A 25,742-nucleotide genomic window follows, 5' to 3' on the forward strand; every position below is an offset into this window, starting at 1 on the left:
TGGCAGAAACCGTGGGGTTCCATTCGCCTTTTATTAGCCTACCGACCCCCCAGCAAGTGTGGCAGAGTGAGTTTAAACGCAAAATCAGGAGACTCTAGGTAAAATACCTTTGCAGGCGACAGAGAGCCCCGCCTTCATCCCTATAGCGTTACTTGCAGCTGCCTCGGCCGAGGCTGGTCTCCAAAAATCAGCCTAAAGAATGCCATCCGGACCCATTTTAAGATGCAAGACCGTGGGACTCTCGCCAAGTAGAATTTAAAAAACATTTTACCAATTTTGGTAAACTGTAGAAGGGGATTTCATAGACTGTCAGCCTCTACTGTATTAGTCAGGAACGAAAGAAAATGTAGAAATGGTGACGTGTCCCTCTCTAAAGCATCACTTTACTTGTGGACATCAAATTGTTGCTGCCATGGAATTTGACACTAACGGGTCGCTTGAAAGCTTAGAAACCTAAGGAAGTGTTTGAGCCTCAAAAGGTCAAACGCTCAATTGGGGGGAGTGGGCTTAATTTCGAAAGAGAAAAGAGAATAATTTTTAAGTGACCGACTCCAAGGCTAAATTTGAATCTCCTCATTGGGTACTGAAAAGGGCACTAATTAAAAGTAATAAGAAAACTAAAAATAAACACCAGGAGGGTTATGTCAGTAGCTATGACAACAGTGGCTGGGTGTCCAAGTGGTTATTTACAGTGGATATGGGCATGTATCCCGAATCCTTGATTCGGACTGATGAATTCAGCAGAAAATTCACACCTATAATGACTCGAGTTGAAACTACAACTACTCTCTTTCTGGAGTAGCTGCCATTCACAGAAGTACTGCCAGGAAAGCTAACGGATCATTTATTTATACTGGTATTTATATGACCCCAAAGTGCCCCTGTACCTATGTTAACCATAGCACAACCCCATGCAATGACTACCCACATCTTAAAAAAATTTAAATCCTGTAAGAGATAAACAGGGAGAAGACTAACATCTTCAGGAAAATGTTTTTAAAACAAAGTTTAAACTAGCCCCATTACATATGTCATGGTCAACACTGGTGGTGAATTCTTGCTTTCCCAGCTGCTGCCAAAGCCACTGATTATCACAGGAGCCTTCAGCGAAAAGGACCAGGAAGCAGCACCAACCATTCCATTCTACCCCACACACACATTTTTTTTTTTTTGAAACACACATGAGTTTCTTCACGAATCCCATTTGCTGGACCTCCTCTGCCAGCTGAAGATCCTGTAGTGATCTGGGTAGGAACCAGCCCTGACACGCAACCGTCTGTTCCTGGGTGGAACTTGGAGATATAACTACATCTTCTCGCCAACAGGACAAAACGATTTTGCCCGGAATCAGGTCGTGTTTTCAAGTTACCTTTCCTGTCTGATCACGTGGTGCTTAAAAGACTGATAAACTTAACGCACAGTCCTTAGTGCCCGCACCACAGAACCAGTTGCGGTTTGGGGGATTTTCTTGAGTCCTCAGAAAAGATACCACACCTTGGATAGAGGCATCAGTGGCTACGATGCTAATTCAAGCCTTCGGGGCGTTTTCTAGTCAAGAAGAGAAAATCTCCGAGGTTTGTAGATGATTTAAAAGGTAAAAAAAGAAATGCAATTTATGAAGTTGTCTGTTTAAAGTGTAAAGAGAAGTTTTGCAAACTGCTAAGCCCTACTTCAACATAACCCACGATTTCAATTGTCCTCCTCTACCTATCAGATAATAAATTACTTTCTTTTGCATAATTGTTCTGTACATCAAAGCTGTACTTGTTGAGACCCCTCCCCCTCATCGGTAGAACCCAATCCTGAGGCCTCATGAGAACCAAACACTAGCTAGTAATTCCGAAGAAAAATAGGCAAATACTCTAAAATTGTATTCAATAATCAAGACAGTTAAATTATCAAGCAATAGTTAAACAATGAAAAAATGAAGGTTCTAACTCCACGATGCCATTGTACTATAATCTGAACGTTGCCCTTGTACGAATACCCATTTCTAAACGTGTGGCTGAATCATGGAGACCGAACTCTCATCCTCGGAAACCGAGCCCCAAACAGCGCGGAGCCGTGAGGGCGGGGGTCCCGGTGTGTGTGGAGTGTGTGCTCCTGGCACAGCGACCCACGGCCGCAGGCTGGGATGGGTTCTGTGTGATTCCCACTTCTTCCCCTATCGCCATTATCCAAAAGATTTTTTTAAAACTCCACTCGGATCAGTAAAATATGATCCTCCTATATTGCATAACCGGCTCATCCTGCTGATGGAAATATATTTATTCACCTATAACTAACATAATTTTCAAATAACTTCGTTTGTTTCATTTTCCTCCAAAATTATGATCGGTACAAGCTAGCAACATTTTATCATCCTTATTCTGAAATAAGATTTGGCAGGTAAAGAGACCTATAACTAACATAATTTTCAAATAACTTCGTTTGTTTCATTTTCCTCCAAAATTATGGTCGGTACAAGCTAGCAACATTTTATCATCCTTATTCTGAAATAAGATTTGGCAGGTAAAGAGGTCCTGAAACATGCCAAATGTTCAACAACTTAATGTTCAGAGATTCCTTATGTCACAGGATAGGTGTATAACTCTATAGCAAAAATAATCCCTTGACTAAATACACAAATGCATAGTTCACCTAACTATCTAGTGGTTTCACTTGAGTGGGGGAAGGGAGATGGTTACTGTGACATCATTGCTATTATTTAAATTAAACTGTTATGGGAGAATATAATTGTTAATAAAAGGCTTCTTCTCCACGCCCCTGAAGGTTTTCCCTCCCCTCTGGCATTTTATGACGTGCCATCCACGATGAATGTAAGCAGAATAATGTCGATGCTGGTAGCCTACTGTATAACTGTAATGCCGCACCTACAGGTCAGCAAGGAAATGCAGAGAAAAATTACTATATTTAGGGATAGTTATTTGAGAAAATATGTATATATTTACGAGTTTAGGGTGTTAAAACTTTCTTTTTGTGAATGTGTGTGTGCGTGTGCACAGAGTTTTCTAAACGGGGTGTGTGCACCTTCTGTAGTATCCGCGTGTTTGTACATTAAAGGCTGCCATGTAATCATCTCATGGGGCGGGTTTAATGCGTTTAACAGAGAACTGATGGGACTTCTATGTCGAAAAGCATGCTCCTTTTTTAAAATCCTGTCACGTATCGAAGCGATTTTGTGCGAGTCTGAGGTTTCCACCTTCATCCATCGTGGATGCTCTTGTTCAAGAAAACCGTTCCAACCACTTTTGGTTCCTGACCATTGCTGAAGTGCACCCCTCCCCCATTTTGTCTGCGACTGTTCTTTATTTTTAAGTCTATTTTCGTCATACTTGAAAATGATAACAATAATAATAATAATAATAAAATTCTTGCTGGATGGAAACTCAGTTGAAATAATCCGGTGAGCTCCTGCCTTGCCGTTGCTGTGAACTATAATCTCAACTACGGAATATGATTGAACTTGGTCGTGGACTCCAAGCTGCAGAAGATAGAAGCTACTTTTTTTTTTTTTTTTTTTTTTTTTTTTTTTTTCTCCTGGAACGCGCGCGCGCGCGCACACACACACACACACACACACACACACACACACACACACACGAGTTCTGTACAAACAGGCTGAGGTGAGGGGGTGTCCCAATGTGAACAGACACTTAGGGCTCAGGCTGAGCCTGAGCAGTGGGAAAACGGCCCAGAGGAGCGGCGTCGGCACTTGGGGCTATGGCTAAAGTGGGCGCCCGCAGCCGGGGTGAGGACGCGCGGGAGCTCCCGGGCCTCCCGCGCTTGTCTGAGACGTAGGAGAAAATGGCCAGGCTCCTAGGAATGAAATAAAAGTTCCGTGGAGCTTGGAGCCCCTAGACAGCCACCCTTGTCCGGACGGAGAACCTTCCGCTCTTTGAGCTCCAGCGTGGAGCGACCTCCACCGCTCAGTCTGCCCTGGTAGAAGCCAGCGAAGGGGTCCCGCGGCGCTAGCTTTTGTACCGCCCCGCCTTGGCCAGCCTCGAGCTGACGCACCGGCTCCCCCGGGACGCTGGGGGCGTCGCACTGCAGCTGGGTGGGGAGCAATTTATTCCTGCAGTTCCATCCCAGCCCATCTACGGTTACCCACCCCTCCCACCACCACTCCTCCTCCTCCTCTACCAACGCCTGCAATACCTTCTGATTCCCCACCTCCTCTTCATCCTCCATCCCCTATCTACTTCTCTCTCCCCTTCCTTCCTCTCCCCCTCTCCCTTCCCTCTCCCTCCCTCCCTCCTCTGAATAAGCAGGCTTTTGCCTCTAAAAGTCACAAGTAATCCTCGTGTGTGACAGAGGGGGGGGGGGAGCCTGCCGAGAGGAGCGGAAGGCAGGAGAAGAATCTGGCACAACGTCTGGGAGAGAAACTTGATGCTTCTGGGCCACCATTTGCAAGGGAATCGCTCGAGGTAAGTACATTGGGTCCCGCGGAGTTCCGCACCTGGCAGGGTCCAGCCCCCTCCCAAGGCCGGCAGACGGGCATCACTACTCAAATAACGGTAAAGATGGGGCTGGAGTGCGGGTGGAGGGGAGGCTCTAGCCCGAGGGCTGGAGGCCAAGAGGATGCTGTGCGACTGGGAGCTTGGACCCCGGGCTCTTGCCCCGGGGCACCGCGTGCGTCAAGCCAGGGTTCCAAGCGCCTGCGGGAGGGGGCTTCCACCATCCCTATGCCGAGCGTTCGTCAGCTCCCCTCCTTTACATACCCGCGTGCAAATAAGCCCCTGCTGTGTCATGAAGTGGGAATGTGCGCCTGTCTCAAACCTTGGAAATGGAAAGTTTGGCAAGGCGGGGGCTGTGCAGTTCTGCGGTTCCCTGGAACCGAAACTGAGAATCCTAGACTTGCGCAAAAGATTGATAGTGTTCCCTTTTTCCCTTAAAAAATTAGCTTTAACGAAAAATTGTATGTATTCAAAAAGATTATTGGATTACCATGTCTGATCAGCTGCTGATGACCTACCAATAAGTGTTTTAAACACACACGCACACTCGCGCGCGCGCGCGCACACACACACACACACACAAACACACACACACACACCGGGGACTATGTGCAGTGAGAAAGGCCGTCATAAGTAACCAAGAATGCACACACACACACACACACACAAACACACACACACACACACACCGGGGACTATGTGCAGTGAGAAAGGCCGTCATAAGTAACCAAGAATTCACAGGGAATCGTGAGGGCGTTTAAATGTATAAAGGCTGTGTACGTGTCCTCCATGTGTACAGAGAGCGGAGGGAGGGTGCAGAGGGAGCCGGGTCGGCTCGGCGTTTTCTCTGTGTGTTTCCTGTGTTGTCAGCTGGCTCTGGTTTCTAAGCGCTGAACGCTGCCAGGGGCGGGGGCCGGCATCCACCATCCACCTCGGCACCCTAGTGGCGAAACAGGACTCATTTGTTTGGTGCAGAGCGGTGACGACCTAGAAGATACTGAAGTGTGGTTAGGTCGGCCCCCTGCCATCCATTACACCTGCGGCAGATGGCTCAAGTGGTAGAATGGTTTTGTCTGCAGGGATCAAGAGGGGAGGAGGGGGAAGCTAGAGCCTCGCCCCACTCAAAAGAAGTACCATAAAGAGCCAAAGAAATGAAAGAAGCCATATTCATACTATCAAAAGCAATGTAGCCGCCGTCCATGACTGAACCTGGAAACGTTAGTGACCCTGGTGCCTGACCTCAATTGATTACATGACAGAATTTTAGGACGAATATTTTTTCAAATGTATTTTTGATCAAATGCCTACTCCTGCCTAGACACACACACACACACACACACACACACACACACACACCCGTCTCCAATCAGACGCACACAGGTGTCCTTGGAGCTCTGCTCCCCGAAGCCCCTGCGGATTTCACTGAATTTGAAAGGGAGGCCACTTCAGAAGCAGAGCCCCTCTCCCTTCTTTCCAAAGTGCTTTATTCAATCAGCCTACTAGCTTACACACACAAATTCCCCTCACCAGACAACCACCTAGCTAGGATTTAGCTAGATTTCAAATGTATCCAACTCATTTTCACATGCAGTGATGTACTTTTCTGATCAATATTCCCATCCTCGCATATCTTCCTTCCTCCATGCTACTCAGCAAGCAGGAAAGGAAGTACACACCCTCCAAGGCGAGCCCAGAAGGAGGGCAGGTGTGACAAAGAACACAGACAGTCTAATGACAGCTTAGCCTATCTTCATTCCTTAATTTTCTTGCTAAATACGAGGAATTAAAAGATATATATCAAGGGAGACCTAAGCAGAATGAAAAGCCTTGTCTCCTCTCCTACTTCACACATGCATCACTATAACACTATATATATATATATATATATATATATATATATATCCTCATATATATTCATGTTTCCTTCATTTTCCTTCATATATATTAATATTTCTGGTGAAATAAGAAACGACTTCACTGACCTAATTTTCTGTTCTAAATCAAGAAACATTCCTTCAATTAGGGCTTAATGTGCTAATGCTTTGGGGGTGATTAGTATGCAGAGAAATTCCACCATTTTTGACACATAAATCCTATTTTTCTATCTTCTTTAATGCCAAATGCCAAATTACAAATTTTTAGAGTTACTAAAACCAAAGGATATCAAGGAACAATGAGAACCCATTCCAACTAAGATTTTGAAGTCACAAATAAAGGTACATTCTAAAAACCCAAAAGGAAAGGAAAAAATTCAACCCCTGCATTTTTCCAGGTGCTTCCAATACCCAAAGACACCTCTGAACTGGTTTTGGTTGATGGATGCTTGTTGTGTGCCTAGTGTAATTTAATTTTTTCTGTAATCATTTTCCTTTTGTTTGAAGGTTTCCATTTTACAAGGAGAAAGTTGACTTTGATATACAGTGAGGTAGGTGCAGGACTCACTGAGAGAAATGCCATTAGGAGATAGCCCTCTTTTATTCATTATTAGTAATATCAGTTTATTCAGACATTGTAAGAACTGGTAAGGGATTGTTCTAGGATGTAAATTCATATATTATCACAACACGTTAGGATCCACTTGTAGGAAAAGAAAAAAGAAAAAAATGCTTGCAAATTGAGTTGAGGAGCAAGCTGCTTGAGTCTTTTAGAGACTTTTTTTTTTAAATAAGAGAGACAGAGAGAAGAGTCGAAGAGCTTCCAATTTTACTTAAATAAAACAGAATTAGTAAACTTTTGTAATTGTAGAGAATGAAGGCAACCATTTAGCCCTAATAAGGCTCCCCACCCTGCCGCCTTCTGTTCAAAACACTTTAGACACTAGTTCCAACCAGTATTAACGCTAAGGAAAATAATTTCCAAGATGAACTCTCGAACTTTGAAAGAAAAGGGTTTTTGTTTGTTTGTTTTTGTATTTGTGTGTGTATGTGTGTGCGTGTTTTAATTCTGGGATTTGTTAATGAGTAATATTTTACACAGAAATCTCAGGGATTCAAAATAGTTCAAATACTCCAATCTTTCTAGGGAAAGGAATATGTTTTAATATTTGAGCAGGTTGATATCAGAATTTACATTCAATCAGGTTTCTTAGGCCCAAGTGAGCCTCAGAACCTAAAATGGGAAAAAAGGAGGCATCTAGGGGAATAAGGGAAGCTCCCTCCTCCACCCGCTGCTGGGACCACCTACATCACATCTTCTTTTCATATGAATTGGCTATTTGATTTTACAAAAAAGACTCATAAGAGAAAGAGAATCTGGAATACACGAATTACTTTCTTTCCATACCACCCTTGCTAAGTTTTTGTCAGGCCTCACCATCCTTGAGCACCCTCTCCTACCTTTCCCAGCAGAAGCCAACAATCAAAGTCATTTAGCACGATACATATACTTTTATATTTTAGTACATAAATATATACTTTAAGTATTTATATACTTTGATACATATGCTTTGATATACATGCTTTCAAATATATATATACATATACCCTTAGGTCTCAAAAGTATCACCAACACCTCAGATTTGCCTTTTCTTCAAGACTAATTAAGATCACAATTCTTAAAGAAAAGCTACCAGATTTCAATCCCTGGCGGCGACAAGGGAGCGCTAAAGGTGCCCGAAGCTGGCTAATAGGAGAGCCGGTTCGCGTGCCTGCAGCCCCCCACTGTGATGAGCCTGTGTCCTTGACTCGAACACTTCCCCTCTAAAGGAGGATAATGAACTCTTCTCTGTCCCTAATTTGTAAAGATATCCTCATTAGTCAGCGCAGAAATGGGGATGGTGGTGAAGAGGCCTGGGTCATGATCCCGAGGAGGTCAGGGCTCCAGCCTCTGCCTGGGTTTCTCATAAAACCAGGGGACGGTGGCCGACGGTGTCTCTGGGTCCCTCCGGTTCCGCAGGAGAAAGGGCTTCCCTTTCTTGGAGGGAAAGACGTGTGTGTGCATGTGCTGTCAGTCCCATTTTACAGTCCCCCTAGGAGTCCTAGAGTCTGTGGCTTTGCCTTCCCTGAGGCTCGCCTAGGGAGGTCCGTGGAGCCTTGGGCGCAGGTTTCCGGGGCCTCCCAAGTCTACCACGCCGGACTTCTCCAGCCCAGGGCCGCCCCGACGGCCCAGGCACGGTACCCGTGGGGCCAGTAGGTGTCGCTGTTCCCCTGCCGGCGGGAGCCAGGAGCCCGGCGCTGGCCCCCAGCGCCACTCAGCCTTCGGCGCCGGGCAGGTTCACGTACCCAACAGAGCTCGGGAAAGAAGGCCATTCCCCGCCCCCGCACCCCCCACCTTGGGACCGTGTCCTTGCTCACCTGGCTGAGAACGCAGCGACACTGCCTGGCCTAAGGGAGCGCCTTCGGGGAAAGAAAGGAGAGCGGATCTGTTGGGGGCCAAACGCTGGACCCCGACGGAAGCGGCTCAAAACCGGCTTCTCTCGGGGCCATCAATTCTCCCTCCTTTCTCTTCACGTGCCAAGGGCAGCGGTGGGGCATTGAGCGCAACCTGGTAAAATCACGAGCCGGGGGATTCAACCGGGGCTCCATATTGGCTTTAAAAGTAAACAAGAGGTTGAAATCCCAGCTTGGGTAGGTGGGAACTAGCCACAGAAAGAGTGGATCGGCTTCAATATTCTTGCCTCAAAAAAAAAAAAAAAAAAAAAAAAAAAAAAAAAAAAAAAAAAAAGGAAAAGGAAAAGAAAGAAGAAAGAAAGAAAAGAACGAAGCCTAGGCCCGGCCGCATGCGCGAGCTACATACCGTCTTGCACACACGCATGCACGCAGAAATGCAAGGTAACCACGATTGCCGCCCCTACCCCGGCCCAGGAAGGAGTCACTATTTGAATGTGTCTTCTCCCAAAGCATTGCTCGCCCAGTATTATTCCTCTTCGGAAACCTAGCAGTTAGCACGTCTTTAGAATCTGTATTGAAATTCTAGGTATTGAGAATTCTGCGCCGATCTCTGGCGTCCTACGGCTCCCTGCCTTTGGCCTCAGTGTGCCGCGTTAGAGATTATTAATCAGAGGCGTTCTTTTTGTATGTGTTTCAAAAGGAGGGCGTTTGGCTCATGAATACTGAGAGGGGTATTTACAATGGGTACATCCTACAGGTGACTGAAGATTTTATTATGATTCTGATTGTTTTGTACGGAGAAATCACTGCTCTGATTTGCAGAGGTGGAGGAGGAGACCCCATTGAAAACACTAAATTCAGAATCTTGTGTTATTGAGTTCGTATGCAAAATGGAACTGGTTATGTATTTAAATTAACGTTTAAAATCATATCTTCAGTAAAAATGGGGGGACATTTTGCCGTAATTTTTAAAAAAGGCCCACACCTTATCTGTATTTTTTGGGAAAAAGTAATCAACTCGAGAAGAGGAAAAATGTGCCAATCAAATATCAAACAGGAAGGAAAAAAAGTCTCACTTAAAATCCAAAATATTCCGGACACATTTTGTTCCTGACTCTGGGGTGCCATCTCACTATCTCGGAGGACATGGCTGGACAGTGGCTGGATGGAATATTCAAGGCAAGCCTTAATTTTTAAAGTGAGATGGCCAACATCATCTTTAAATGCCATGCCTTTTCATATGTTACATAAAATTAGTTCCTTTCTGTTAAGTGCTGTATCTGTTATACAATTCTAAATAATTATTTCTGATTGAGATGGCAAATTAATCATTCGGTGAGGGAGGGGGAACACGTGTCTAATTGGAGGCTGTGAAGTTCAGTGAGGTGGTATTTTTAGCTTGAAAAGTCCAAATTCAGATATTTGGGTATTTCACCCCCTCCCATCGTCTCCCCACCTCGTCCCATTTTACTCTCTTTCAACTCAACGATTTGGGCTCCCTTTTTCCCTTTTCTTTTCCTTTCTCGCCTCTGTCTTTCCTCTCCCTCCTGTAGCGCCTCTCCCCTTTCCTCTCCCTTCTCCTCCTCTCCCATCTCACTCTTTCTCCCCTCTCATTTATTGTCTGATTCTATCATTCAAGTTAATATAAAAGTAGCAAGTGGGAGGCCCAGCACCCTTAGCTGGCCCTCTCCACCGCGCGCGCCGGGTGCTTTGGGGTGTTTTCGCTGCCAGGTTACCGGCCGGAGTGGTGGCCCTTGGTGCAAGGCACGCCGCTTGCGGAGGAGTTGGGGTCTGCGCGGGGTTGCGGGGCTTATTCAAATACCGCCCGCTGCTGCTGTGATTCGCAGGGACTCGGCCTCCATATGGTAATGCGGGGCGGGGGTTGGGGGGAGGCGCAGAGAAGAGGGGAGGGGAAGATGGGGGTGAGGGCGGGGTGGGAGGGGGCTCCGGCACCGCGCGCTAGGCTGCCGGGCTGGGACAGAGCACCCGGACCCACGGCGGCAGCGGCAGCGACGCTACCCACCCTCTGCCACAACACCAGCCGAGCCAGCGAGCCAGCGAGCCACGGGCCCTCGGGGTAAGCCACAGCGCGCACACGGCAGCGACGGTGACGGTTCACATGCTTCGGGTTACTAGCATGCGCCAATAAGGGGAGATTAGAAACAGAAAAGGAGATTACAGAAACATCAGAGATAAGAGGTGTACCTCTCTGTGTCCCTTGTCACACAGAGCGCGCGCGCGCGCACACGCATCTGTACACACATGCATGCTCAGACAGCCGTACATGCACACATTTTTTGCCACTGCCATCTAAATATATGCACCAACACTCGATGCCCTGCAAAGTGGCCGGTGTGTTTGTCCTTATCCTGCATAAAGGCGGACAGGTACGGTTCGAGAATCCAGGCAGGAACAAACAGCCACGCACAATTTAATTGCAGCCAAACTCAGAGAGACATTTAGCCTGCTGAATTGTTTCACGCAGCCCGGTGAAACCCAGAAACCCGCAATTCTGCAACCAGTTGTGAAATCCTACAATTATTCAGAAAACGGGCTGAAAACGTACTTTAGGAAACCTAATCTTGCTATATATGGCAAGGTAAGGGTGAACCTGAAGGATGAGTGTGTTTCCGTTTTTTAATGTTTTACGTGTAGCCATCTGACCACTTTTTATTGGGTGACATATCATATGAGCACTTTGGTGTAGGCTTGGAAAAACTACAGCTAGAGGTAAGGCTGGAAATGCCATAAGAATTAAGGGTGCTAAAAATGGTATGCATGGGCTGGAGCTGCCTCCTCTAACCTGTTCTCCGAGCCAGGCAGCCGGCGGTCCTCAGCCGCCCACAGAACAGGAGCCGAAACAACCGTTCCCGAAGGCTACAGCATTTATTTTTCTCTTTTGGGGGGTTTTGGCGGTTGTTTCAGGGGCTCGCCAACTGGCCCCTTTAATTAAAAGCTTCAATAAAAGGCGATCGCGCCAGGAATGCACCCGCTCCTCTTCGCTCAGGATTTGCATATTTTTTTAATGCCCTAATTTCCTTGATGTATGTAAATGTAGCCGGACGTAGAGGGAGACAGGGAGCTGACGTCAATGGACGTGACCTCGCAGCTAAACCTTGAACGTGAAGCCGGGATGGGGGAAAACACGGAGCGGCAGCCGGCGGAGCCCGCGAGTGCGGGCGGCAGCGGCGACAGAGCCCAGGTCGGAGGTGCCAAGGGGGCCAGTGTCGGCCTCGGGGGAGGACAAGCCGCCGCCTTCTTTCTGCACTGCCCGGCTCCCAGTCTCGCCACTCTTCTGGTCGCACACGCGGACTTGTCTTGCGCCTCCAGCTCCACCAAATACATGTTCTTTTGCTTTCCCCAGAAAAACAACACAGCCCAAAACAAACCCAAAACAACAGATAACAAATCAAATCCCCAAAGGTTTTACACCAATGCTGTGTAGCTTCCTATGAAGAAGACTGACAATGGAACATGATTTTTTTTTTTTTTTTGGCTTCTCTCCACAAGAAGAGGAGGGGGAGACCACAGACAACAGCAAACCACTCCTAAAACACGATAAGCTACACGTGTTCCCAGTAGGGAGAGGTAAATCGCCCAGCCGACTGGTGGGGGCTTCTCGTTTCGGTACCTATTTACCTGACCCTCATTGTGCGCGTCAGCTTCATTAACAGTAGTGCTATGAGCGCGCGTTTTAATGAGATGGGAGTGTCGTGTGTGTGTGTGCGCGTGTGTGTGTGTGCGTGTGTGTGTGTGTGTGTTGGGAGGTGCTTGGGCTGGTGAGCACCGAGGCAGACGCTGTGAGCGAGGTGAGAGAGATCAGTGTCTTTCCATGGCTACGTCTGGGACATATCTGCGGAGCCATCTAGACCAGGGCTCCTAGGCTGGGGTTCGAGTTCACCCCTTTGAAGGGGGAAGGCCAGAGAAGGCTTCTCCTGAAGAACCAGGCCCTTCCGATTGTATTGTTTGGGGAAAGGGTTTTAAGGTGCGAGCTATTCGGTGGCCGCTGCCTTGCCGGATTTGGCCTGGTGTTTTTCACTCGGATCTCAGCAGCCAGGGGACGGAGGTAGTGGCTCTGCGAGAGACCCCCCTCTACTCCCCGCGGCAGCCCCGCGCGCTAGCGTGTGCGTGCCCGCGCGTCGGGCGGGGGGCGCGGGCACCTCCCTGTGCGATCCGCCCCCGCCTCTGCTCGCCCCCCTCTCCTAGGTAACTAAGAAATTAGGTCCTCGGCCTCTTCTGGGCCAGGGGCAGAGCCGCGGGCAGGCAAGGAAGGAGCGCCCGAGGCCGCGATGTCGGCTTTCCAGCCTTGGCCGCGGCCGCCAAGGCTTCTGTTCCTTCGTTCCACCTCGCAGCCCCAGCTTTGTTTTCCTGACATGCTCGTGGCCACTGGGCCCCACGCCTGCGAGGGGAGTGTGTGCGTGTGCGTGTGCGTGTGCGCGGGGGGCGATGTCGGTGCCCAGGCTCACTGTGTGCTGCGATTCAGGTTTCCAGGCCCTGATGCTGACAGCCCTGTTGGTGGGGCTGGGGGTGTCAGCGGGGCTGCCCCTGGGAGCGCTCCCGGAAATGCTCCTGCCCTTGGCATTCGCAGCCACCCTCACCGCTTTCATCTTCAGCCTCTTTCTCTACGTGAAGGCTCACAGGCCCAGGGGGGCAGAAGGCCCTCGGCGGGACGGATTCCTGCACCACCTCCCCGCCTCCCCGCGCCTACACCCCTGACAGCCTCCCAGCTCGTGTTGCAGGAAGCCCACCCTCCCTTCAAAGCCCCCACCCTTCTTCCTCTGCACACTTCCACCCCCCACCGTCTCGCGTCCCTCTCTCTTTCCCTGGAAAATACACACACACACACACGCACGCCCTTTTTCTTCCCTCTCAAATAGATAACCCCTATGGCGCGTTCCTGGTACCTTTTGAATGGCTCTGGAGTTTAAAGAATAAAAATCTTTATAATGTATTGCTTGTCTTTAGCCAAACGCATTAAAAAACCACAACAAAAAGAGGGGGAGGAGTGAGGAAGGGGGACTTGAACCAAAAGACCTTTCTTTAAAAAAAGAAAAAGAAAAAAAAGTCTGCAAGTCAAAAGGTCATTCTCCAAGTTTGTAAATAAAATTGCAAAGGGAGTCCTTAAAAAAGAAAGGGAGAGGAAAGAAGGAAGGAAGGTAGAAAGACACTCAATTTATATAAAATGGTGCATTGGAAAATCAAGACAGGGCGATTCTTTAAAAAAAAAAAAAGAAAGAAAGAAAAGAAAGAAAAACCTGAAGAAACCAAAGTGGAAAAAAATTGGAGAAAAAAATAAATAGAGAAGAAAATAAAAGGTAGAGAAGGCAAAAGAAGTTTCCAAAGAAATGAGTGCTTTGCATCCTACAATAGGAAAATGTAACCATTGCCCCCCTTCAGACGAGACATTTCTAATTTGTTCCGTCTGTCAGGAGGGGACTATGAGAGGTTTGGGTGCAAATTCATTATCTCTGGCAACGCAGAACGTAGTGTGGGGACTGAAAAAGACCGTGGCAATGGATGAACAATAGGGCTTCAGTTCATCAGTAACAAAAGCAGTGGGGAAATTGGTTGAGTTTCAGAGCACGTCCTCCTCGGCAGAGGGGGCTGGACTAGACCTTGGACAGCCCCCCCAAAAACTTGCCGAGCCTTGCACACACCACTTCACTCTCCACTCCGAGGCTCAGGGAGCAAGTGCCTGGCGTGGGGGGGAAAAGTTGGCTTTTTTTTCTTCCTTGGCCTTTTGCGCTCTTCTCTCTCTCTCCAAAAGGGAAAACCCGTTTAAACTATTTTAGACGCAATCAAGCAAGAATCACCATCTGGAATTGAGCGGCAGTTTTAAATGTGCTAAAGGGAGGAATGGTCAGAAGAAAAAAACATTTTTTTTTTAAATTTTTTTTTTTAATTTTTGAGACGCCGAGAGGAGCCTGTTTGTGTGCTGCGGCCGCTCTGTGACTCTGGATCTTGTCTTCTGGCCGGCGCCTCGACTCCTGCTCAGCTGGATTTGGGGAGCAACACTGCCTGGCGTAGGGAGATCAAGTGAGTATGTGGCGGCCCGCAGGCTGCAGCTCGGCCGGCGGCGCGGGGTCCGCAGTGCCCGCAGTGCCCGCCGCGGCCCGCGCCCGCACCCCTCACCTCGCCCGCGAACCCATGCCTATAGAGCCCTGCTGCGGGCCGCTCCGAGGGCCAGTCCGGGGCTTTGCTTCAGCTAATTGATTGTGTGCCTCTAATGCTAAACCTGTTGATCTCTTGAGTTGTCTGAGCCAGGGCTCTTAATTATCCAGCGGCCTGACCCCCAATCGCAGAGAAATGTCAGGAAAATTTCACGTTAGAAAAGGGAATTTCGTATGTAATTTTGTGTTGTTCGTGGTGAGACTTTTCCCTCTTAAATCTTAGAGCTAAATACAATTGGATTTTTGAGTTCTTGGATTCAGGACTCGCATTTTGAATAATTCCGCCTCCTATTAATCGCCCCAAACTTGCAATTACCTGGCAGTGAATCGAGGGTCTGATTAGATCCTGATGGAAAACTTCCGTACAGTATCTAACTAGATCTGAGGGATTTCCATCTTCTTTTTCTCTTTGCCTTTTGGATTTTGGGAGGCAAGAGGCTGCTTTATAGGGTTTCCCCAATTTCAGATTCATCAAGATGCAACCACCGTGGTTAGTTATGGAGACCGGGAGCGGCTCATCTTCAGATGCTTCTGATATTCGAGCAGAGCCGGCTCTTTGAGGTTTGCTTAGAGCCTAGACGTGGCCGAGGAGTGCAAGAACTCCTTTCGGTGGGCTGGAATTATTTGCGGGAACCTGGGGTGGTGGGAAACGGGGCAGTGTATGTGCATTAGTGACTGTAGTGTTTTCTCTTGCAAATGTTCCCGCGGTGCTTGAATGAGGGACTGTCTTGAGGGTTCCGGGCAGCAGTGGAATTGGTCAGAAGTTAGACCAGGCGGCCCTGTCAAGTCACGGCCACGGCCGGGGCCGCTCTGGAGCCGTGGTTGCCTTGGGCCCAGAACAGCAGGGTCGGATCCAGTTTCCTCCCTTTCCTGGTGGCCATCTCTGCCGACTACCCTCCTTCTCCAGCTTGGCACCAGTAATTAGGGCGCTGTCTCAGGAAGTGAGCTTCCATAGGCAGCATAATTGAACCTGTGCCGTACTTTCATTTTGCAAAACCAGTAGCCCCACCCCACCAGTCCAAAATAACAACAAGCTTAAAAAAATCATAAAAGAAAAGCAACCTAATTTGGGGAATGTAAGACTTCCTGAATAGTGGATCGTGGGGGGTGGGGGAAGGGAATAAAAAAATCCACCACTTCACAGCAATCAGGTTTTACATTATTCATTGATTTACTGAAGGAAGGAGCCAATCAGGAGCCGTGGATATGAATGCACATCTCACCGTGTTGTGGCCTTACAGTAAACTATTTGCATCTTTCTAATGGATTAGGTATTTATCCAGGGATTCCCATTGTTTGAAAGGTCTGGAAATTCAGTCCCTTAAACATTTAGAAAATAAGACTTTGTTCCAGTCTTAAAATCCTTACATGGAAGGACTCTCACTCTTCTTTTGTATGGCAGGTTACAAAGTTCAAATCCCTAATGTTTCTTAAGAGTCTCTCTTCCTTCCAAGCTAAAAATAAAAGAAAGAAAAAATTAATTTTCCAAACCCCTCCAGATTCTGCATGTTTTGCATTCCCATTATCATGCATGTCTCCATTTAAATGCAAATTAGCATATTTAACCCTGTGGGTGCTGAGGCCCAGGATGCATTAAACTGGGGTTTTATGGGATCTCTTGGCATTTTAAGGAATCATGGTAATTGCAATTCTTTAAGAGAAGCCATATCTAGATATGATTATATAGATATATATATTAAAACTATGATCATTTGTTTTCTTGACTATTTTTCAGATGAGACTGCAAAGAAGCATAATATGAATAGACAATCCAACCAACCAAAGGTAATTTTAAAATTTATGTTTGATAAAATCAAAGTGATGTTCAAATCAAAATAGAATGTTATTTACTGTGTGGCAGGCCTGCAGCATATTACATATCTCCCAATTCATGCAATAGATAGAATTCCAGAAAAACCCAAGTTTCCATATGCGCAGTTTTTCCCCTGTAGGGAGCCTTTGTGTATTATAGATGGAGCATAATATAAACATAATTTGTAACTACCTATAAAAAAGAAATTTGAGATACAAAAGAAATAATAGGATACTTTTATTAGGAAGTAAGCCAGTCAAGTACCTCGCCTGAACTATACACATCGCTGTAAACTAAATGGCTTTCATGTATAAAATGTTAGTCTTGACTCTATTAATATACTGTGGTTTACATGAATGAGAATCATACAAGCCAAATATTAAAAGGATTTTGGTGATGGTCTAATTCTTTATATACTCTGCAGAAGTCTGAATAGGATTCAGAGGTGTTCTAGATTTTGGTGTCAAACCTGATGTATCTGAATTTATGGAATAGCGTAATTCCGATCTAAATATGTAAAAATTATAACTTTTCACTTTTAACTTAAGTAAAGGTTGTTTATTCCCAAGTAAACAAGGATGTTTCAATTCATGTTTCAGCCATCTGGAGACCTGTAAAAAGATTAGAAAACAAGCATGACAATCACGTCCTAATCTACTGGCCATTAATGGGAATTTATTAGAGAATGAACAGGGAAGTCATTTAAATTCAGTATATCCTTCAATATGCAGATTTAAAAACAGATATTCTGTAGCTTAGCTAAATAGCTTTTGAAAGCAAAAATATCTGATATAAAAACATCTAGTTATTAATACTTGCTCTTCACAATATGTGATAGACATTGCTAGGAATCTTTAGACCTGCACAATTATTTCAACTTGTCTACCATCCTACTTAATAATACAGTCCATGATGTGTATTTGATAAACCATGTTATAAACCTTGGCAAAACTCAAAATAATCAGGCGCTCAGTGTTAAGCCTTACTATGTATTTTTTTTATTTCTCCATACCCTGAGAGATGATGGAGAGGTAAAATATTTGATTAGCTATATGGTTAATGGACAGACTGCCCATAATCCTATTGTTGGCTATTTTCACTCATTGGGGCTTCTGTGATGAATCTATATATATGATATAGATACCACATATACACACACACACCATCTATATACCATCTATATATGAGATGGTATATGTGCCAGGTATGGGAGCCAGTCCTAGAGTCAGTTGATATGACTTTGTGGTATTGCCCTAGAAGATATAATTTTAATATAGTATCTTCTGTAGCTCCTAACTGTAGAAGCATCTCAAATATTCAGTATCTTGGCTTTGACATGGGAGCCAGTCCTAGAGTCAGTTGATATGACTTTGTGGTATTGCCCTAGAAGATATAATTTTAAGATAGTATCTTCTGTAGCTCCTAACTGTAGAAGCATCTCAAATATTCAGTATCTTGGCTTTGATGATGGGTACTTTGGTTCTAAAAATGCATGTAATTTTTAAGTGTGGAAATATAGCCATATTAATCGGCAAATTCACACAAATATGGGGTGATACACACACACATACACAGACATACATACATCACATTTCTCTGCTTTTGCCAACTCCCACCCAGGTAAATATAAAGCAAAAAGGTATCCTAAAAATATCTGGAATTTCTTTGGCTATTACTTAAGGAATTGAATTCATCTGATCACATGCTTGCTTTATATAATACATGCCAAATCACTAATGATTCTGCTTCTATGTCTTGGAAAGCAAGACCACAATACTTTCAATCTCCCAAGGTAGCAAAGCTCATTAGGATTTTACATAATGTCAAAAGTGGCATGTGGCTCACTGATGTGTTAAATTTCTATTCAGTAGTTTATGGCGTGCCCAGATAGTTCAAGAAGGAACAGTAACTCCATTGGAGTGTGTTTTTCTGAATTAGTTTGTAGTTTGCATGTGCATTTTATATATAACCCAATGCAGCCATTTCTGATCGTACCTCTTGTGCCATAATTTGATAAGAAAAGTAGATAAGCAATTTCCATAGCTTAGTCATTTCTAAATAATTAGTACCAGAATGCTCACCGAAAAAGTAAATAAATAAATAAATAAACTAGTGAAAACTTGACATCTGTGTTACTAAAGCATATTTTTAATTGGTGTGATATTGTTTGAACTCTTGATTGGGGCTTTTCCTGACAATTCTGGTTTCTTTACTTGTCAGTCTTTTCTGTAGGGTTTACATATGTGTACTTTGTATGTAATTTGGTAAGCATGTTCACACTCATGTTTAAGTAAATAAATCATTGAATTAATGAAAGAGTATATGTTAATTCTGAAAGTGTTTTAGTCATTGGGGAAAATAACCTATAGAAATGAGAGTATTGTGATAAACTACTGATGTGTACAAGGAATGTTAAGAATTATTGCATTCTCTTGTAGCACATATTTTAAATAATAGCAACATCACCAAACATAACTCACAATTTTGAAAAACAGTTCATAATGTTCACCCATGGTGAATATGTATCCTTCACAGACTTCCTTAGATGTTCTGTTGAGGGGCATCTGAATATTAGACCTATACCTATTAGAAATGTGTTAGGCATAGATTACCCATTACGAAGGAGAGAGGAGGAGAAAAGAACTCTTTGAAGAGATCATATTCACACTTAGAAAAGTTCTAAGGAAAGGAATCATGTTAATTAATTAATAAAATAACATTCCTCTCTAGGTAGAAAAAAGATGGGGGTGTGGAAGGGAAAGGTGGAGGTACAGTTATGCTCTTAACATCTAGGTGTTTTATCTGTATTTTTCACAAGGTGGTAATACTTTTCTCATATGAAGATTGATGTTTAAAACAAAAGACAAAGGCTCAGCATTTTTATTACAGCAGAGTTGTGTACAACATTAGAAACTATTGCTGCAATGTTTACCTGTGCTGCATGTTGAAGCACACACCCTATATATGCAGTCATTTTTAAAAAAACCAGGATGAAGTCTGCTTGCTTAGAGCATTCAGTTTGAACTTACAGAACAAAATACGATGGTCAATCGCCATGGTACATAGATACAAAATATGACTGAGCTGTGAAGCAATTAAAAACACAACAGCAGAGCAAATTGTCAATGTAATCACAGATCGACTCACTGCGTAATACAGATCTGATGTCCAGCCCCAGAAAGCGAGGCCCTGCTTTAAGCAATAGCAAAGTGCCTTCCATCTGTCTGCCTATGCAATCTGCCAGAAGAGAAATGCAGGCAAAGACGTTCCCCAGGTCTGAAATGCTTTTATCTGTCCTTAGAGAGAGATTTCTTCCAGTCTTTGGATATTAGAGCGATCTACGCTAGCACCAAGGAGGTAAAAGGCCGCGGGTTGCTTTTCTAGGAGCAGTCGGTAGTGCTTAGCGGAAGAGATGTTGATTGAGAAAATAGGGCTTTTTGCAATGCTGCCTATGCTGCTGCTGCCGCTGCTGCTGCTCGGGCAGCAGGCGTGGGGCAGTTGGCTGATCACTGATGCATATCAATAACCATGTACTTGAGGTTTCTCATGACATCATCATTACCTTGGTCTCCCGCGGTCTCGAACCTTTGACCTTGCCGGGCTGGTCCGCAATTTGGCAGTGAAAGCCCCTCCAATGATGGCCCTTTTCTCCTTCTTTCAGACCGGGGGCAGCAGCACGCCAGCAAGACGGCATCTTCTCCTCCCCAGCCTAGAAGCCCTGTGAAATCGAGGATCTTCCCCCTAAAACACACACACACAAGATATGTGCAATCAAGCTGCCACCTCTTGGTAGAAAGCTCACGGTGCCTAACCCCAAAGGATCGGGAGCAGATACTTGAATCAGCTGTCACTTCTATAGAATGGGATTTTTTTGTTTGTTTTTATTTTTTTCCTTCCTCCTTAACCTGCACTGGAAATTGCCGTTGGCTTTATACATCTCTGTAGAGGGAGGCTAAAGAGTCTTGCGTGAGAATGAAGCAATTTACAATGCAAATAGAGGCCTGTGAAGGGATGGATGCTGCTGCTCACTCCCAACAGCTTGCTGCACCTTAATAGCTGGTTTTATTTTCTGATATTAATAGATGAATTGTTGGCTAACGCTGCCGGAGATTACTTGCTGAAAGGAAAAAAAAGTTCGGAATAAACTCTGAAGGCAACAGATCTCGTTTGGATGTTTTAGACGCACACACACAAACAGAAACAAGGTCATATTTACATAAACAAGGAATCTTAAGCGCGGCAAGTATCCTGGACAACTACTCTTCGGTGCTGCCAGAAAGGATCCGGATCTGAAGTCTGGCAAGAGGAAGACAGAGGTGTGTGAGGGAAGCGAGTTGTTATCTTTGGTTATCTAGCTGTATGAGTGTATTGGTCTTCATAAAGCTAGATAACCGAAAGTAAAAACTCCTTCAAGATCGCCGGGGAGCGTGTGAGCATGAAAGACTACAACCAAGAGACAGTAAAAACCAGAAAGGTCAGGAATACTTATTGAATCTAACTTTGTTTTTTTTTTTTTTTTCTTATGATTAAAGGTGGGATGAGAGGAAATTAAGTGACACACATAGGCTAAAATATAAAGGTGCCAGATATTTTGAGAGGGATTGTTATAGGTGCAAAAGAGAATTGTATAATGCTAATGAATGAAGGTGCATGTGCAGTTTGTTCTGTTTTAAGGCAAAAGTTTATATACGAGGGATATTTTTTTCTTAGAAAGCTGTCCTAGAGATGTCTGGTGCCTGGTTTAAAAATGATTCCATAATATGTAGACTTGGGCAGTTCCCTTCTGAGGCCCCTCCCCTCACCCCAAATTTGAGGATTGTGCTTGGAAACTACTTTACATGTATTTGGGCTGTATGTCAAATTATATGAAATTGGACTTTCAGAGAAGTTTATACTGGGAGGTTAGTAATTTATATCTACTGAGGACTTAGAGCTAGCAAGGAAAATGAAAAAAAAAAAAAAAAAAAAAAAAGGCTGATTTTTATTCTTCTATTGAAAATACAAGGACAGATGCTTCTCTGTTCCAAGAGGGTTTCCTTGAGGAAGCTACTGAAGCAGAAAGACATGATGGAGACGAGATCGCCTCCCCTCTTGTCAAAGTGTTAAAAAAATGTTCTGTCTTACTCTGCGCCTAGCATTGGAAATGAAAGTGACATTTACGCCACAACCCACGTGTGCGCCTCCTCTCTTTTTGTTTAAGGATGATCAGGTCTATCCAGGAAACAGCTCTGGCATCCCAAACTGAAATAATTAGGACGTATATAGACCTGACAAAAATGGAAAGGGGGTGGGGAATCTGAGGGTCTGTCTTGCCTAATTGATTCCGCTAAACGAAATGCAGGAGATGTGAACGGCAGGACGCTCCGATTCCCACGCTCGGGGGCAAGTGGTAAAGCGGGGCCGGGCAGCCTATGACAGACAGCCCTGTTGGGGGGTGGGGGTATGAAAAAAAACATCAAGTGCACACACCATACTCATCTCCATCGCTTAAGAAAGTAAAGGCATTTCCCACCCACAGCCATCTGCAGCCTCCCAAATGGCAACACCAACTGGTCTGTAGCTGCTGCATACTGTCTGTTTCTGTTACTTTTTTAACAGCTGTTTAATCTGGCCATAATTAAGTTTGGCTTTCTTCTTTGGCTGAGATTTTCAATATTGGAGGAAAGCTAGTAGAAAGTCCCATTACTGCCTGCACCTCATGTCAAATTCTGTCTGTACTTATGGCCTGTGACCACCTTTTGGCTTTTGTTTTGGTTGTATTATATTTTCAAATACATATCTCTATATAACAGTCATTTTTATGACTTCATCAGGCTGTTTACTTCTAACAGGTAGGAACGTGGCCTAATTATGCTAGTAGATACACACTGGAAGTAAAACTATAAAGTCATTAACCTATAGAGATTTGATTAATATAACAATGTGATTGAAAGATTGTTTTGGAATAGTGTCAGCTAGATGCATTCTAAACGGCCGTTTCTATTAATCTAAAAATAGCTACGCCTAGCTGAAACTTAGAAACTTTGGAGGTTCCCATTGTAATCTTTTGTAAAAGTCCTTATGTTTTTCCACAAGTCACTAAACAAACATTTGTATAGGTATTTACATATAAATACACCATTGCAATAAGAAAGTCCAAAAATGGCCCGTTGTCTTCCATGTGGCCTAGATTACTGACAATCCCAAACATACAGTTTTTCTTCAAAAGCAGTACATTTTCCTTTGTAGCTTCCATTCCTTGTAGGACTGCAGACTGGAGAAGCCTGTAAAACCACTGTTATTTTCAGTTAGAAACTCTGAGAGACTTTATTAACGTAAATTCTCAATTTGGCTGCTGAACACGTGCCAAAGTTTTACTACCGTAGTGACCGTTGAGAAGACCCTTGTTTATTTACATTTGAAGCACTGTTTGTGCAAACAACCTTTCATTGTTAAGTGCCTTTATTCCTTTCATTTAGTTCGTGTCCAGGGGTGCTATTTACCTAGAACCATTGTCTACTACAATTAACATTTACATTACAAAGTGTGTGGTTTTCTTTCTCAAGGAGGTTCAATTAAGGCAATAAGATGTTTGCTGGGGAAACCTATTGTTTACTGAAAGCACTCAATGGAGTCAAATTACTGAAGCTTTTGCCTAGTCTTGGTCTTTTATGTAAATATGTTAAATATAGCATCTAAGGAAAATAAACAATATTATAATTATGTGTTTGCCATTGTCATATCAAACTTGCTTTGTATCATACTAATGTTACATAACTTATCGATCAATAAAAATGCATTTCAATGTTATTATTTTCATTTTATTTTTTGCTGTTCCACTGCTCTTGCTGCAACATGTCCCAATTTTTCTTTTTTCTATTACACATCAAACTTCTGACATTTTGTTTTATTTGTGTGTGTTGAAGAGAAAGGTACTGTATCTGAGTATGGGTCTGAGGGTGTCTGAGATAAACTCTACAATGACCTTATAATAAGGTGATATTTCTTTGAAATCTGAAATATTCCAAAAGCATGCACATTTAAGTCAAAAGAAGTGTAAATATCAGTTAAGTAGTTCTTTGAAAGCTAGTTTTAACATTGGCAGAAACCGGATCAAGTTTATTTAGCATACCACTGCATTGTAAAACAGTTGGAGTGAAGTTGCAGGTTGCGTGAGTATGCATGTTAACTAGTGGGAACCAAGCACAGTCTTTGTGAAAGGGGAGCAGCAGATTGCTGTGCAAGGCCAATGTTAAAAAGGCAGCTGAATTTAACACCATCTGGAAGAAAAGATCCCTTCACGACTTTCTCACACCGTCAGACAAAACTAGTGTCTCTTGTTCCGAGCCCTTGTCTATGCAACCATACAATACTGAGTCATTATACTTTTGCTGAGAGAAAATTTGAGAACACAATATGGGTAACCAGTGAATGACCAAGTTTCATTGTGCCCGCTTAAGTCGATTGAAATCTACGTCTAGAGCTATGAATGGTAGTATTGTTTTCCTCACCAGGGCTGTACTAAATGTCAGCACAGTGTAAAGAAAAACTGTAAAGAAAAGTCTGCAAATAACTTACCAGATCTCAATTATAATATTTTCCCACACTAGAACTAATATCATTGCAAGGGGCTATATTGCAGAAAATACAAAAAGAAACGAAAAGAAATAGAGAGTTGATTTAGAAGTTATTTTATCCAGATAAACATTTTAATTTTCTGATGGGAACTTCAGTTCAGCCTACAGGCTGGGTTGAGAGGTGGAATTCATTACTGGGAAGTTCAAGTTACAAAAATGTTTCTTGTGCAATTAAAATAGAATAAAACAAACACCTACCCCCAACTGAAACCCTCTCTTCTTAAATATAAAGACTCTCTTTGGGTTTTATTGCTCTAGTTCTGCAAAGAATAGTTAGTATGAATCTAGCTTAAATTTTGCTTTAAGTTTAGACACCCTGCTCTTTCAAAGTTTGCCACTGTGATTGCCATTGCAAAAGAACACCATAGATGTACATTTCCAAAAATATACAAGAACATTCTGGCACCTCCCTAAGGTGGGTTTAGTGCCCTCAGAACTACACTTCCCCTTTATGTTAGAACCCTTGCTCCATTTTCTAACTTTTTTTTTTCCCTCATGATGTGTGTAAATCAGTTATCCTTAGGTTTAACTTTCACACTATATCTATTTGACTTTAAACAGTCAGAAAAAGGAACAAAACAGTTCAAAAAGAGTAAAAGGAGGAACCCTTGCTCCATTTTCTAACTTTTTTTTTTCCCTCATGATGTGTGTAAATCAGTTATCCTTAGGTTTAACTTTCACACTGTATCTATTTGACTTTAAACAGTCAGAAAAAGGAACAAAACAGTTCAAAAAGAGTAAAAGGAGTCGGTTGTGTATGTTTTATTAGGATGTCTATTTTAAATATAATTGACTTTGCAATTTTGTTATTGTGTCACCAAGTGTCGCATAGTGCTTAACATGTAAGAGCAAAACAATGAGTAATTGCTGTTTTGCTGAATAATACATCTGAGTTGCCAACGTCAAAGGTATTATTTTGTGTATTTCTAAACAGGAACGTTAACTGCAGGTTTTGACATCTAGAATCTTTTCATGAAATCCTTAGAAATAGGCCAATAAGATGATACCTATAAAAGTAAATATAAAGATATAACCAGCTTATTTTCCTTGTCCTACTTTATCATACCAGAAAATTAACAATGAAAAGTCACTCAATAATGAAATTACAAAGGATATAACATAAACTCAGACATACAAAAAAATCCAAAATAACAACAAAAATGGGAATTGTATAGAGAAAAACAAACAAAAAAGATATATGAGAACACTACTTAATATGCTTGCAGAATGTGGATGGGTATATTCACCAGTATCAGCCCCCTGCTGAACCATTAATATGCACAGTAATGAGGTAAATGCATTATTTACATTCAAAATGGAATATTTTTCCAAAGTGGCTTTTCTTAAATATTAAATTT

At 43.7% G+C, this 25,742-nt stretch overlaps 1 long non-coding RNA gene across 2 annotated transcripts; it reads left to right on the forward strand.

The window, feature by feature from the left end:
- Positions 1-4,202: 4,202 nt before the first annotated feature.
- On the forward strand, positions 4,203-23,557 carry LOC103586449. Of its 2 annotated transcripts, none has more exons than XR_550147.1 (4): positions 4,203-4,427; positions 14,696-14,821; positions 16,691-16,740; positions 20,430-23,557. It is a non-coding gene; the product is annotated as an uncharacterized LOC103586449 (long non-coding RNA). The 2 variants fall into 2 exon arrangements; XR_550148.1 differs by lacking the exon at positions 4,203-4,427 and adding an exon at positions 10,720-10,862.
- Positions 23,558-25,742: the final 2,185 nt, after the last annotated feature.

Source organism: Galeopterus variegatus, unplaced genomic scaffold, assembly GCF_000696425.1.
Source record: "Galeopterus variegatus unplaced genomic scaffold, G_variegatus-3.0.2 Scaffold341, whole genome shotgun sequence".
Lineage (NCBI taxonomy): Eukaryota > Metazoa > Chordata > Mammalia > Dermoptera > Cynocephalidae > Galeopterus > Galeopterus variegatus.